Consider the following 16,621-nt stretch of genomic DNA (forward strand, 5'->3'; position numbering starts at 1 on the left):
TAGTGAAGTTCAAGTCAGATCATTAACATATTGTACACAAAAAAACAACCTTCTTCCACCTAAGAAACGACTCAGACCCTCTCTCTTTGACCGCACTGCTGAAATTCTGTTTACTCACACCCCACTGCTGAAATTCTGTTTACTCACACCCCACTGCTGAAATTCTGTTTACTCACACCTCACTGCTGAAATTCTGTTTACTCACACCCCACTGCTGAAATTCTATTTACTCACACCCCACTGCTGAAATTCTGTTTACTCACACCCCACTGCTGAAATTCTGTTTACTCACACCCCACTGCTGAAATTCTATTTACTCACACCCCACTGCTGAAATTCTGTTTTACTCACACCCCACTGCTGAAATTCTGTTTACTCACACCCCACTGCTGAAATTTTATCATACCTGGACTACTGCAACGCCATTCTCTACGGACTCCCTGTCAAAACACTGGACAGAGCTGTACAAAACTCAGCTGCCCGAGTCCTCACACACACCAGACCTTGGGACCACATCACCCCCACCTCACCACATCCCTTCTCCTCCTGGCACCTTTTTATACTATTTACCCCTTTTTTAAATCCAAAATGAACGTGAAGGCAGCTTACACAAGGGCCTTCTTTATAAACACCCAGAGAGAGAAACACACGCAACGGAGACATTGGAAAGGCATTCAAAGAGACTCCAGAAAGCGGTCTTAAATCTTAAAAAGGATACAAAGAGGGTGGTACAATGAGAGGGAGAATGAGAGACAGAGAGAGCGGGAGGGAGAGAAAAGAAAGGAAGAGAGAGGAGGTGGAGAGAGAGAGAGGGAGGGGGTGAGGCAGCCATGTATAAAAATAGAGAGAATACAAAGGGGAGGTGGGACTGAGAGGATTTAGTGAAAAGAAGATATGACCGAGAGGGTGTTCTCAGTTGGGTTTTTACCTCAGTCTGTACAGATTGTATGCTGCTGTGGAGCTGTACTGCATTGGCTTCATACCTACCTGTAAGCACTATAGCAACAGCTCTGCCTCTGAACCCTACTCATCCAGAGCAGACACTCATAACTATCTAACCACGACCAATACAAATTCCACACAAGGATAAATAGACAGACACACAGTGGATGGGCTGCAGCAGGAGCAGTAGCAGAGCAGTAGAACAGAACACAGCCGTTAGCCGTTTGCTAGGTTTACAACCACCTGTGTTATCCTGTCCTTCAGGCAGTTGTCTTCTCTACCTGCCAGGTGTACCAGCGGCGGCCAGTGAAGGTGTGGATCTGGCAAACCTAAGATGGCTCCCCTACCAGCTGTCACTCTGTTACTGGGTCTCTCTGTTGTAATGAGTTCACAGAGAGTTGTGTGTGTGTATTGCTACTTTCTACCTAAGGCTGCATCTCTATTTGTTTACTGTCAAAATAAAATAAAGAGGGTGTAAGGTCCAGGGTGTGCGTAAACAGATTCATATTCTATCATTATTTCAGAGTATGTTATAGTCGTTGGACTCAAATGCAAAACAGACAGAGAGTAGCGACAATGCTGTATTAAGATCAGGGTCCCTGAATAAGTCACTTAAATTGAGTACTGATAACTTGAGCCAGTGTTGAAGGACCAGTGTCAACTCAAACCGTTTAATTTGATTTAGGACAGAACCCAATTTGCTGCTTGTAAATGTGATTGTGTGTCATGACTGAGGCCCGTATTAAGTCTACTTTATTTGACCCTATTTTGCTGAGTTAGTTATCATACAGGATTTAATTCTAACATTTTCAGAGCAAAGATGTCACTTTTGTCATACTTCTGTATTTTTCAGATGTCCTGTTGGTGGCTTATTGAACAGAACGCAACCCTTTGTTGTTTGTGTGTGGCTTAAATCAGCCTTCGAGACTGGTGTCTTCCCACTGGGCACAGACATCAGTTCAACATCTAGTTTTGATTTACATTTGGTTGAGTTGTCAACTAACGTGAATTCAATGTAAAATCAACAAAACATTTCACCATGTTATTGGAGTTAGCTTAAAAGTTGGAAAAAAAGACAAAATGCCCTTATGTTGATGACTTTTTGCAAATCCAATTATTTTTCCACGTACATTTTGGGGGTTGAAACTACATGGAAACAACATCGATTCAACCAGTTTTTGCCCAGTGGGAGGTTATTTTGGAGTTGCTAGCAGGTGTATTACGGTCAGTGACAGGGAAGGGGACAACAGCAATTCAACTGTTTGTCAGTAGCATAACAAATTCAACTCAAGCAAAGACTAGCTTGTTTTGACAGTATAGCCTAGCTAACTAGCTGATTCCTCTAGCCTACATTAGCAATGAACAGATGATACAGCCCACCCCAATTCTAGCAAAGATACTTAACTCCCTTTCATATTTGGTTGTAGCTTGATTTGGTGTAGCCTAGCCTACAATGTGTGATGTATTTTTGCAGAAAATGAAGGCCTTTGTTCAAACAAATCATGGAGAATTTGGCTACAGGAGCAGTAGAAAATGATAAATGGAATTTTCACTTTGAGCACGTGCCCCACCCAAAGGCTGTGTATGGCCCTGCATCCATGGCATCTGTGTCTGGAGAAAAGTGGGTATGTTCAGTGATTAGCATGTTCAGTGACCCTTACATTCAGAAGGATAAGATTTAGTGGCAAAACGGATAGTGTAAAAAATTAAAAGACAAAGAAATAATAAAAATAATAAGACAAAGAACATTTGGTTCTCTGCCTCTTTCCAGCAACTGAGTTAGGAAGGACACCTGTATTGTTGTAGTGACTGGGTGTATTGATACACCATCCAAAGCCTAATTAATAACTTCACCATGCTTAAAGGGATATTCAGTGAATTATTATTATTTTTTATCTATCTACAATAGGAGCCCTTCTTTGCGAGGCATTGGAAAACCTCCCAGGTCTTTGTGCTTGAGTCTGTGTTTAAAATGCACTTCGACTGTGAGCCATATGTTGTTGTTAAATCATTATTACTGATGTGATGTCCACATAAACATTGTGTATTTTTCTTCTGTAAATGAAAGTTTAACTTTGTCATCCTCTAACAACAGCATTAATCACCATAGAGAGAGAGAGAGAGAGAGAGAGAGAGAGAGAGAGAGAGAGAGAGAGAGAGAGAGAGAGAGAGAGATATGCAAGTTGAGCCCCACCCTCTTCAACATACAATATAGGTCAAATGTTTGGACTCCTACTCATTCCAGGGTTTTTCTTCATTTTTACAATTTTCTACATTGTAGAATAATAGTGAAGACATCATAACTATGAAATAACACATATGGAATCATGTAATAACCAAAAAACATGTTAAACAAATCAAATATATTTTATCTTTGATATTCTTTATAGTAGCCACCCTTTTCCTTGGTGACACTTGGTATTCTCTCAACCAGCTTCCTGGAATACATTTAAATTAAAAGGTGTGCCTTTTAATTTGTGGAGCTTGTTTCCTTCTTAATGCATTTGATCAGTTGTGTTGTAGGGGTGGTATACAGAAGAAGATACAGAAGATAGCCCTATTTGGTAAAAGACCAAGTCCATATTATGGCAAGAACAGCTCAAATAAGCAAAGAGAAATGACAGTCCATCATTACTATAAGACATGAAGGTCAGTCAATCTGGAAAAATTCTAGAATTTTGAAAGTTTCTTCAAGTGCAGTTGGAAAAACCATCAAGCGCTATGATGAAACTGTCTCTCATGAGGACCACCACAGGAAAGGAAGACCCAGAGTTACCTCTGCTGCAGATGATAAGTTCCTTAGACTTACCAGCCTTAGAAATTGCAGCCCAAATAAATGCTTCACAGATTTCAAGTAAGAGACACAACTCAACATCAACTGTTCAGAGGAGACTGCGTGAATCAGGCATTCGTGGTTGAATTTCTGCAAAGAAAGAGAGCGAGAGGGAGAGATTACGAGGGAAAATGAGAGCGAGAGAGACAGATTTGACCCCAATAACTAAAGTGGGATATGCGTCAACAGCAACCTTGGGAAAATCTAATACATTATCATTAACAGCAGACTCGTACATTTCCTCAATGAAAACAATGTACTGAGCAAATGTCAAATAGGCTTTTTACCAAATTACCATACGACAGACCACGTATTCACCCTGCATACCCTAATTGACAAACAAACCAACCAAAACAGAGGCAAAGTCTTCTCATGCTTTGTTGATTTCAAAAAAGCTTTTGACTCAATTTGGCACAAGAGCTTGCTATACAAAAAAAGTGAAACATCGCCTTTGATCATATTTCAATGAAAGCTGTACATCACCAGGGTACAAAGATTATCTTAGGGTCATTTTTCATTTACACACAACAAAAGACACAAAGACACACACACACACACACACACAAGAAATTGAGATTATGTGTGCTACTGATTGAACTCAGCCAGCAGCTCCTGAAGAGGAAGATAGTTGGCACAGTTAGAAAGAACAAGCCTGAGCTCCCCCTGCACTCCTCGCAACAAGGGGGAGAGAGGCTTTCTCATCAAAGTTTGCCTTTACCCCCTCACCACTCTAGTTTCTTACCTCCCAAAGAGGAACAAGAATGTGGTCCTCCTGAGCACACTGCACAAAGCTGAGATCAGTGATCATGAGGACAGGAAGCCAGCCATCATCCAGGACTACAATCACAACAAAGGAGGTGTGGACAACCTGGACACGGTGATTGGAACTTACAGCTGCGGGAGGATGACTGCCCGCTGGCCCCTGGTCATCTTCCATAACATCATTGATGTGTCCTCAATACATGCCTTTGTGATATGGAACAAGATCAACCCTACCTGGATGGCTGATAAGCGGAACAAGAGAAGGGTGTTCCTGGAGCAGCTGGGAAAGGCACTTGTAACCCCACACACTCAAAGAAGGGAGCACCTCCCCTGCACAGCAGCCTCTGCAACGCTTGTGAAAGCTGTTCAGGGGGCTGAATCTTGTCCTGATCCACCTGAGGCTGCAGCTGGGGCAGGCAAGAGGAGGAGATGCCAATTCTGCCCCAGCAGACAATGAAACCTCTTACAATATCAGATGATGACATTTCTCAAAAACAGGTTATAGGCTACATGTGCAGCATCACCGAGTCAGAACAGTAACGTGACATTAAGAGGTGAAAATAGACCAAATTATTAGGGTGATGCACATGGGCTACTAACAGCTTACTACACAACATACTATTACTTTCTTAGCTACAGTATACATATCTCCCTTGCATACTGCATACTAATAAAGACATTTTTTGACTCACCTTGGCATTTTTTGACTCACCTTGGCTTGTGATGTGCTCACTTTAACATGGCGCAGTGGTCCTTTGTGGGCAAATTTTGTCATAAAACTTTGTCATCAAAGTCTGGCATTCTCTGGATTTATGGTGGGAACTCTGAAAAGAAAAACACAGCCACAGTAATCTCCTTTTATGCACTCTGGATATGCATTGGTAGTACCCAACTCGCTAATGACAATCAGGTCGCTAATGGCCTGGTTCTCAGGGCTCTATTGTCCCTCTAACCACTCTGACATCAATGCAAATGCATCAAACACTAATCATCTAAAGAGTATCGTGCTTTTAAAGCTCACCTCATTGTGATGATGAAAGAAGTTCAACAACAGGTTGAAACTGAGTGGAAAACATGGTCATTGTGGATGTTGTTTCAGAGCCTAACACAATGAAAATGGACAGCGATTTATAAGGTGATGATTATTTCAAAACACCATACACATATTAGAGCTTATGCATAGGCATATATATGTGCCCAAACTTGGGGGGAAAAATATTAAAATAATGATTGTGCCGTTTGTTATACAATACATAGCCTACCTCATACAACTGATTTAAGATGTCTTTGGTACATATTGGTCTAGCCTATACTCCATAAATAAACAAATTCTAGAAATCGCCTTTGAGTGTGGACTATTATTATGCATACTGGTGGACTGGTTACCTATTTCTACACTCCAATTGTTCTATCCATGAGTCTGGGAGAGAATATATAGGCCTAGGCAATGCTGTTGGTCAATTGATTGGCTTACAAAGTTAACATACAATTCTAGTGAATTTGTATTTGATTTTGAATAGCCTAGTAATGAGGCATTTACGTGAAGGAGCCAATGATAGACCAGGAAGTATTTACATTTGACCTCATTGCTATAGACCAGTGTCACCCAAACACGGTCCTGGGGACCCAAAGCGGTGGACATTTTGGTTTTGGGTCAACTCATCATCAGCTGTGTTGTGCCAGAGCAAAAAAACTCAAATGTGCACCCCTTGGCGTCCCCAGGACTGAATTGGGAAACGTTGCTAAACACCAGCGTGCCTTTGTCACTGCATGTCTATATTGTGCACCTAGCCCCTAAACTTAACTCTTAACCCTTAAAAACAGAACATTTTTCAATCTGTCTACAGAGACAGAGTTCTTACATTCTGACTGTCCAAGGATCTGATATGGATGGGGCACCTGGAGGCAACACAGGGACAGCCATAGTGCACTTCAACATGCTGGACATCAATGACAATATCCCCACATTGGAGAAGAATGAGGTGACAACTGCAGCTGTAGTATTTTAACATATTATTCAAATCAGTACCTATATGCCACACAAAACCACACAGAGAGTATTTGCAAAAGTATGAGTGGACAGGTTGGTTTATCTGCATAGATGTGCATTACATATTTATAACCATTACTGGTGTGTGAGATTATTCTGAGATTATTCATATAATTTTCATAACTGTATATCTGTCCTGTATGTGTAGTACCCTGTCAGTACAGTGAACACAGACAACGTGGAGGTGGTAAGGATCTAGGCGTTAGATCCAGAACTGAAGAAGACAGATAACTGTCTGGCTATGTTTGAGATCGTCAAGGGCAACGAGGATAGCGTCTTCTCCAATGAGACAGACCCCAAGACCAACAATGCTCCTTAAGGTAGGAGATGATTCTGTCAGTATAGTGACACACAGGTTAATGAAAACAGTGTAAATTATGCTTTTCATTCATTAACAAGAATCTCTCTAAGCTATTGTAGGATAGTAAATACTTCCACCTACTGGAGAAATGGTAATGTCACAATACAGTTCATGTTAAACAACGGAAGTGAAGATATGTGTTGTTATGGTCAGACTGGCTAGCTGTTACGGTCCGACTGGATCATTTAGCTATTTGATTTAGCATTTTAGGACCCCTTTAGGTATCCCAAAAATACACTTTAAAAGTATTTGATAAAATATTGAATTTGTCCTAAACTACTATAGCCCATGTAACAACATTGAATAACACATTAATAAATGGCAAAAGCCCATAAAAAATGGTTTTGAAGTGTCTGTCCTACATCTAGGAGATATGAGAAAGCTCAGGAAATATTTATTTTTACACATATTTAACCCCATATTTTTGACCATTCGGACGCTACAGACATCTTTGCGAGAAGACCGATTTTCGGGATGTCTTATACTGTAGTCTGACAACACCGCTGTATCTCGCCCACCTTCCACAGCAGATGCGGAAGACCGGCATAGGCGGATGTGGTGGATTGATAGAGATTTTTGTATTGTGTTACTTAGCGCAATGGTCAAATAATCTTACTAGAAAATATTCATATTCTTGAAATCACAAGTGAAATATAGCGAAGCACAGCTTAGCCTTTTGTTAATCACCCTATCGTCTCAGATTTAGACATTTACAGCGAAAACAATACAAGCGTTTGTGTAAGTTCATCGATATACTAACAAAACATTATGTACACCTAGCGGCAGGTAACTTGGTCACGAAAATCAGAAAAGAAATCAAATTTACCTTTGCCTTTTTCGTTTACCTTTGATGATCTTCGGATGTTTTCACTCACAAGACTCCCAGTTAGACAGCAAATGTTCCTTTTGTTCCATAAAGATATTTTTTATATCCAAATACCTCCGTTAGTTTGATACGTTATGCCCAGGAATCCACCGAAAATAGTGGTCACGACAACGCAGACAAAACTTCCAAATTATATCCATAATATCGACAGAAACATGGCAATCATTTTTTATAATCAATCCTCAAGGTGTTTTTCAAATATCTATTCGATAATATATCAACCGGGACAGTTGGCTTTTCACTAGGACCGGGAGGAAAAATGGCTACCTCTCTGTTTTGCGCAAGAATCACACTGAGAGCCAACAACTGACCACTTACGCAATGTGGACATTTACGCTCATTCTTCAAAATACATTCCTGAAACTATGTCTAAAGGCTTTAGATGCCTTAGGGAAACCGTAGAAATATTAATCTGGTTGATATCCCTTTCAATGGGTAATAGGGATGCATAGAAAGACAGGGGTTTCAAAATAAGAGTCACTTCCTGATTGGATTTTTCTCAGGCTTTCGCCTGCAATATCAGTTCTGTTATACTCACAGACAATCTTTTTACAGTTTTGGAAACTTTAGAGTGTTTTCTATCCTAAGCTGACAATTCCATTTATATTCTAGCATCTGGTCCTGAGAAATAGGCTGTTTATTTTGGGGACGTTATTTTTCCAAAAATAAAAATAGTGCCCCCTAGCGTCAAGAGGTTAAGGATTACTGTACAATAATGTCAGGCTTGTCATAACTAACCAGTCATCCATCACTCTCTCTTGCAGTTTGTGGACTTTGAGGAGAATCCTGACATCAAGCTGCAATTGGTGGTGTATAACAAAGCACCTGTAGTCGGGGGAGAGGGGGAGGGAGATGGGGACAGGATAGAGGTGGAGCAGGTTGTGGAAGAGGTGGATGAGGAGGAGGTGGTGGTGGAGATGGGGCAGGAGCTGATGCTGATATTGACCTTGATCTTGTGGCTTGGGTAGGAGCAAAGGCTGGGGCTGGTCCAAAGTATAAACCAAAACGAAGGCCAAAACGTGGTAAAATTTACCCATTGAAGATTGCTGTAAAAAATATGCCAGAAGGGCCTGTCTTTATGCCCAAGGTGAAGGGAATACCTGTGTCAGAGAGCCCAGAGGACGGAAGCCCCTAATCAGACGTCATCGCTACATATCCTGCCTTCGACAGAGACACTTCAGAGCCAGCAGAAAAAGTCAAGTGAGAGTCGTTTACTCTAGACATTCCTCCAAATCAATGAAAAAACTGAATATGATAACAGCTCATACCACAATTACACCTCCAACACCGCCGAAGCATGTGCTATGCGGATATTGGCCAATACTAGTTTAAAAAAGATATATAGGCGATGTCCGCGCACCGCATAATAAAATATCCCCATCAAAATATGCCTGTTTAAGCTAGAGATATCTTTTGCATGGGGGCCGTCTCAATACACCACATCCGCCGATGTCGGCCTTCCGCACCTACGGTGGAAGGTGGCAGAGCTACAACACTGTTTGTCAGACTAGGAGACATCCCGAAAATGGTTTTGACTTATAACTAATATGGAAAGATGAGACTTTCGCGAACACAATGGTGTTCTCCATTTTTCTCTAAAACAAGTGTCACTGTGTCTGAAGGTAACCCCGTACCGGGCCGAAAAATGTACGTAAGCGAATGGGGCAAACGTATACGGATAATTCCACGAGAAAAATATAATCTCTCTCAAATATAAGACAGACACTTCAAAAATGCTTTTTTTAATGTATACCTACAGGGGTTCTAAAATTCAAAATAAAAATGGTCCTTGGTGTGACCATTATAAAACAATTCCATATGTTAGCTTAGAATAAACCTAGCCCCAGGCCCTTAGATAAAATCAAATCAAATGTATTTATATAGCCCTTCTTACATCATCTGATATCTCAAAGTGCTGTACAGAAACCCAGCCTAAAACCCTAAACAGCAAGCAATGTAGGTGTAGAAGCACCTTACTATTAATGTTGGTTAATGCTCAATCTGATTGAACCCTTACCTAACCCTAAATAAACTCTTACCCTAGCACTCATTATTACAGTACATTGTGCTGATTGTCTGTTCCCAGACATTCCCTCTAGGAATGCTACAGGGACAATCGCCCTGCAGGTGGGAGATGCTAATGATAACTGCCCTGAGCTGACGAGCACACTAGAGTACCTGTGTACCGACGCTGAGATGGTCAACATCACCGCAGAGGACACAGATGATGATCCTAACGCAGCTCCCTATGAGTTCATGCTAGTGGAAGAGGAGACGCAGAGAGAGTGGAAGGTCGAGCCCATCAGTGGTATGACTATGAAGGCCTCTCTCTTCAGGTTTAGAGTGTGGGGGCCTACACTTTACCTGGAACTTTAAAGATGTACCTGAGACACGGAGGCAACTTGACATGACAATATCTATACAGGAGAGGAGATTATATACATTACAGTGAAATATAGTTCTCCTGTGGGCTCGGTGCTGCAGCCTTCTGGAATCTGACAATGACCTCCAGTTTCTAAACAACCAGGGGCCAACGTTCAAGACCCTGGCAGAGATCTCTTCTCCTCCCAAGCCCAAAGTGGATCCCATCATCGAGTAACCAGCATCACCACCACGTCCTAACATCAACATCAAAAGAGAGATCCCTGTCGCCACTAGCAATGTCAACCTCACACAATCACATGTCAGTAATGTCTACATCAACCAATCATCTTCCAGCTCTGTCAACATCACCCAATCCACACTAACCAGACCTGTCTCTAATGTCAATCATTCTCCCCCTAACCAGACCTTCCTACTGCAGCAGCATCCTATGTACTACAACACCATGCAGCCTATGATGCAGCAGATGCACTATGTAGTGGAGCAACAGGTTTCCAACATACAGGGCATGATAATGGTCAACAGGACCCCTAGTGGTGGCATGCTCACGGGACACTCAGAGCACAACACACATGGGGTAGGACTACACAATGGGTTACACAATGGCACGTTCATCTTCCCCCACACAATCTTGGGAAGAGGGGAAAGGATGGTCCATGTAGAGAAGAACAACGGTGGGGTGCAGATACTGGTGACCAGCAGAGGAGGAACATGGTCCTCATGGGGGGGTGGAGGTGGGGAACTAAGCCAACGGGTGCTGGTAGGGGGTGGAGCTGGGCTGAACCATTTCCATGTTTCCATTGGGGGACACTCTCAGGGCATCAGAAAATCATGCTGTCAAGTGAACAGGTGAAATGTGGACATGTGGGGTGTGAACAGGTGATGTCACAGCAGGTGAGGTTAGGGATGATGGTGTCAGAGCAGGTGAGGTCTGGAGTACACAGAGGTCTCGTGGAGGGAGAGGTTTTCAGTGGCCTTTTTATGGTGGGAAATCCAACAACTCTAAGTCCCATCTCTCTAAGTAGTCCAGTTTCTTTGGGTGCAGTAAGTCTTGGTCCAACTCCTGCACAGAGTGGTAGCAGTACATGTGCGTTGAGGGTCAAGCAAGAGAAGCAGGCTAGGAAGTGTGACACTGGTGGAGAGACAGCTGATCAGTGAACAGGTTGTTACCCAGGGACACAACAGGGCTAAATCCTTTCACATTGTTCTGTCTCAGCAATTTAGGAGACATTTAGGTCTGCGTCCCAAAAGGCACACCATTACCTATATAGTGCACAACTTTTGACCAGGACCCATAGGGCACAGACAATAATACAACAAAAATAAACAATACATATGAGTTTCAGCATACATTACCGGTCCAAAGGTTGTACACACGTACACATTTAAGGGTTCTTTACTTTTACTATTTTCTACATTGCAAAATAGTGAGGACATCAAAACTATGAAATAACACATATTGAATCATGTAGTAACCAAATCAAAACATATTTTACATTTGAGATTATTCAAAGCAGCCACCCTTTGCCTTGATGACAGCTTTACACACTCTTGGCATTCTCTCAACCAGCTTCATGCGGTAGTCACCTGGAATGCATTTCAATTAACAGGTGTACCTTGTTAAAAGTTCATTTGTGTAATTTCTTTCCTTCTTAATCTGTTTGAGCCAATCAGTTGTGTTGTGACATGGTAGGGGTGGTATACAGAAGATAGCCCGACTTGGTAAAATACCAAGTCCATATTATTCAAGTGCAGTTGCAAAAACCATCGACCAGTTACCTCTGCTGCAGATGATAAGTTCATTAGAGTTACCAGCCTCAGGAAGTAACAAGTACATCTCAACATCAACTGTTCAGAAGAGACTGCGTGAATCAGGCCTTCATGGTCGAATTGCTACAAAGAAACCACTACTAAAGGACACCAATAATAAGAAGAGACTTGCTTGGGCCAAGAAACACGAGCAATGAACATTAGACAGGTGGAAATCTGTCCTTTCAGATTTGAGATTCTTGGTTCCAACTGCAGTGTCTTTGTGACGCAGAGTAGGTGAACGGATGATCTCCGCATGTGTGGTTCCCACCATTGAGGAGGTGTGATGGTGCTCTGCTGGTGACACTGGTTGTGATTTATTTAGAATTCAAGGCACACTGAACAAGCATGGCTACCACAGCATTTTGCAGCGGTACATCATCCCATCTGGTTTGCGCTTAGTGGGACTATCAAATCAAATCAAATTTATTTATATAGCCCTTCGTACATCAGCTGATATCTCAAAGTGCTGTACAGAAACCCAGCCTAAAATCCCAAACAGCAAGCAATGCAGGTGTAGAAGCACGGTGGCTAGGAAAAACTCCCTAGAAAGGCCAAAACCTAGGAAGAAACCTAGAGAGGAACCAGGCTATGTGGGGTGGCCAGTCCTCTTCTGGCTGTGCCGGGTGGAGATTATAACAGAACGGGGCGGCAGGGTAGCCTAGTGGTTAGAGCGTTGGACTAGTAACCGGAAGGTTGTGAGTTCAAACCCCCGAGCTGACAAGGTACAAATCTGTCGTTCTGCCCCTGAACAGGCAGTTAACCCACTGTTCCCAGGCCGTCATTGAAAATAAGAATTTGTTCTTAACAGACTTGCCTGGTTAAATAAAGGTAAAATTAAAAAATTAAAAATTAAATGTTCAAATGTTCATAAATGACCAGCATGGTCCAATAATAATAAGGCAGAACAGTTGAAACTGGAGCAGCAGCACGGCCAGGTGGACTGGGGACAGCAAGGAGTCATCATGTCAGGTAGTCCTGAGGCATGGTCCTAGGGCTCAGGTCCTCCGAGAGAGAGAAAGAAAGAGAGAAAGAGAGAATTAGAGAGAGCACACTTAAATTCACACAGGACACTGAATAGGACAGGAGAAGTACTCCAGATATAACAAACTGACCCTAGCCCCCCGACACATAAACAACTGCAGCATAAATACTGGAGGCTGAGACAGGAGGGGTCAGGAGACACTGTGGCCCCATCCGAGGACACCCCCGGACAGGGCCAAACAGGAAGGATATAACCCCACCCACTTTGCCAAAGCACAGTCCCCACACCACTAGAGGGATATCTTCAACCACCAACTTACCATCCTGAGACATGGCTGAGTATAGCCCACAAAGATCTCCGCCACGGCACAACCCAAGGGGGGGCGCCAACCCAGACAGGATGATCACATCAGTGACTCAACCCACTCAGGTGACGCACCCCTCCCAGGGACGGTATGAGAGAGCCCCAGTAAGCCAGTGACTCAGCCCCTGTAATAGGGTTAGAGGCAGAGAATCCCAGTGGAAAGAGGGGCCAGGCAGAGACAGCAAGGGCGGTTCGTTGCTCCAGAGCCTTTCCGTTCACCTTCCCACTCCTGGGCCAGACTACACTCAATCATGTGACCCACTGAAGAGATGAGTCTTCAGTAAAGACTTAAAGGTTGAGACCGAGTTTGCGTCTCTGACATGGGTAGGCAGACCGTTCCATAACAATGGAGCTCTATAGGAGAAAGCCCTGCCTCCAGCTGTTTGCTTAGAAATTCTAGGGACAATTAGGAGGCCTACGTCTTGTGACCGTAGCGTACGTGTAGGTATGTACGGCAGGACCAAATCAGAGAGATAGGTAGGAGCAAGCCCATGTAATGCTTTGTAGGTTAGCAGTAAAACCTTGAAATCAGCCCTTGCTTTGACAGGAAGCCAGTGTAGGGAGGCTAGCACTGGAGTAATATGATCACATTTTTTGGTTCTAGTCAGGATTCTAGCAGCCGTATTTAGCACTAACTGAAGTTTATTTAGTGCTTTATCCGGGTAGCCGGAAAGTAGAGCATTGCAGTAGTCTAACCTAGAAGTGACAAAAGCATGGATTCATTTTTCTGCATCATTTTTGGACAGAAAGTTTCTGTTTTTTGCAATGTTATGTAGATGGAAAAAAGCTGTCCTTGAAATGGTCTTGATATGTTCTTCAAAAGAGAGATCAGGGTCCAGAGTAATGCCGAGGTCCTTCACAGTTTTATTTGAGACGACTGTACAACCATTAAGATTAATTGTCAGATTCAACAGAAGATCTCTTTGTTTCTTGGGACCTAGAACAAGCATCTCTGTTTTGTCCGAGTTTAAAAGTAGAACGTTTGCAGCCATCCACTTCCTTATGTCTGAAACACATGCTTCTAGCGAGGGCAATTTTGGGGCTTCACCATATTTCATTGAAATGTACAGCTGTGTGTCATCCGCATAGCAGTGAAAGTTAACATTATGTTTTCGAATGACATCCCCAAGAGGTAAAATATATAGTGAAAACAATAGTGGTCCTAAAACGGAACCTTGAGGAACACCGAAATTTACAGTTGATTTGTCAGAGGACAAACCATTCACAGAGACAAACTGATAATTTATATATATAAAACCTTTGTATGCTTGCAATGCACAATGATGGAAAAGTACTGGGTAAATGGAGATATACTGCTTTAGTTCTGGAACCCAAACCGGCTGCGCGCATGCGCCATCGTGCTCTATCGTGCATAAATGTATTTTGCCCCCCCACACCAAACGAGATCACGACACGCAGGTTAAATTATCAAAACAAACTCTGAACCAATTACATTAATTTGGGTCGAAAATCATTAAACATGTATGGCAATTTAGCTAGTTAGCTTGCACTTGCTAGCTAACGTTAATTTGTCTGATTTAGCTAGCTTGCTCTTGCTAGCTAATTTGTCCTGGGATATAAACATTGAGTTGTTATTTTACCTGAAATGCACAAGGACCTCTACTCCGACAATTAATCCACACAATAAACGGCCAACCGAATCGTTTCTAGTCATCTCTCCTCCTTCCAGGCTTTTTCATCGTTTAACTTATATGGTGATCACATCTAAACTTTCATTGTATTACCAAGACTACCGGCAAAACAGTTAGTCTTTCAGTCACCCACGTGGGTATAACCAATGAGGAGATGGCACGTGGGTACCTGCTTCTATAAACCAATGAGGAGATGGGAGAGGCAGGACTTTCAGTGCGACTTTCAAACCACCATGTTTTTCTCTTTTGAAATACTTTGTATCTAATCCAATGCAACAATGTTAAGGTATGATTGACGGTAGGTTGTCCACTCTGTATGTGAATCTCTGTCTGCAATTGCATTTTATTACCAAACCATTTTATACCAAGGTTCCTGTGTCATCTATCTGGAAGACTGATGGATAAAGGAAACTTACATCACCCAATGCAAAGGACTACCCAACAATACCTGATGGTACCCCTTCCCCGGCGTGGCCGGCTGGAACACGGGAACCTGACATACCGGCTGAGGCAGGGGAGCCTGGAGATCCGGCTGAGGCACGAAAGCCTGACGAGCCGGTGGCCGCAGGGGAGCCTGGTGATCCAATGAAGGCATGAAAGCCCAACAAGCTGGCTGAGGCAGGGGAGCTGGCTGAGGCAGGGGAGCTGGCTGAGGCAGGGGAGCCTGGCGATCTGGCTGAGGCATGAAAGCCTATAGCTGCTCCCGGGCCCGACATCATTCCAGCTGTGGAAAAAAAAACACTCCCTGATGCTTCCCTTAGGTGAGGCGTTATTCTGTAACGATGTGCCCTGAGCGTCGTTACAGATAAACGCAAAACAAGAAACACGAACAACGCACAGACATGAAACAGAAACAATAACACCTGGGGAAGGACACATAGGTGCACGTAACGATGGTGACAGGTGTGCGCCATAATGAGCTGAGGTGACCTAGAGGCCAGAGAGGGAGCACACGTGACATTCATCATGAAGTTGGTTGAGAGAATGCCAGTGTGCAAAGCTGTCATCAAGGCAAAGGGTGACTACTTTGAAGAATCTAAAATCTAAAATATATTTTGATTTGTTTAACACTTTTTTGGTTACTACATGATTCCATGTGTTATTTCATAGTTTCGAAGTCTTCACTATTATTCTACAATGTAGAAAATAGTCAAAATAAAGAAAAACTCTTGAATGAGTAGGTGTGTCCAACCTTTTGACTGGTAGTGTATTTTGCAGAAATGTGATTACACTATGTTTTCAGAATATTGATTAAAAAATATATATCTTAAGGGGCTTAGCTAACAGCCATAGTGTGGCCTCTAAAAATACAAGTTAAATACAAACATTTGTAAAATATGGAAAATCATTCACTTGAACATCCCCAGTAAAAACAGAACCATTCTATCAGATCTTCTAACACTCCGACGGAGTTGACGTTAGACAAAAAATATGTAGGAGATTGTTTTACGAGTTGACAAAAAAAATATTTTTCATTTAAGTTGTAAAACAGTAGCAATTTAGTTTTTCCTCAGTTGCTTAATGACAAAAAAAAACATATTTGAACCAAAATTAATATTATATTTTAATCTATCAGGCAGATGGAGTTGACAGTTT

The sequence above is a fragment of the Oncorhynchus mykiss genome, chromosome 5, assembly GCF_057628025.1.
Source record: "Oncorhynchus mykiss isolate SJ-2025 chromosome 5, ASM5762802v1, whole genome shotgun sequence".
Classification (NCBI taxonomy): domain Eukaryota; kingdom Metazoa; phylum Chordata; class Actinopteri; order Salmoniformes; family Salmonidae; genus Oncorhynchus; species Oncorhynchus mykiss.